Raw genomic sequence first — 672 nt, 5'->3', positions numbered from 1 at the left:
CAATGGAAGAAAAGCTGAGATGACTTGGAGCACTTTTCCGCTATGAGTTGAAGTTTTTTCAAGTCGAGGACTTCGGAGCTCTCCAGCAAAAAACGCCAAAAAGCTTCATTCTCATTAAAAACAATCACAAAAAGCCGCCTCCAGCTGCTAAAACACTTTCTGTGTGATCGGGGCCTGAGTCATTAGTTCAAGGTCCACGCAGTTTAATACATTCAGCATCATACTTGTGTTTGGCCATGTTGTCGAGCTAGTTTGCTGTCTCTGTTAGGTAACTGTCCCTTTGTCAGTCACTCTACAGCACATAAAAGCTCTGTGCCAGAAATTCACTGTATTTAAAAATATATTGTGTTTTTACAAACGTGACACGTTTCAGAGTCACTTTGGGTCCATTCAGAATGGACCCATGACCCACCTTTGGACTGCGACCAACCAGCTGGGAACCACTGACTTTGCAACCTTTGCAATGTGTCGGTCAAATCACCAGTACTGCCCTCTTCCACATAAAAAACATAGCTTGTCTCCGCCCATCACTCTCCCCCACCGCTGCTGAAACTCATCCATGCCTTCATCTCATCCAGAATTGACTACTGTAACAGCATTCTGTATAGTGCATCATCCAAACTCCTAAATAAATTCCAGTACATCCAGAACTCTGCTGCCTGTCTGCTCACC

The sequence above is a fragment of the Epinephelus moara genome, chromosome 23 (assembly GCF_006386435.1).
Source record: "Epinephelus moara isolate mb chromosome 23, YSFRI_EMoa_1.0, whole genome shotgun sequence".
In the NCBI taxonomy this organism is placed as follows: Eukaryota; Metazoa; Chordata; class Actinopteri; order Perciformes; family Serranidae; genus Epinephelus; species Epinephelus moara.
The sequence above is the reverse complement of the archived record's forward strand: the minus strand, read 5'-3'. Positions refer to the sequence as shown.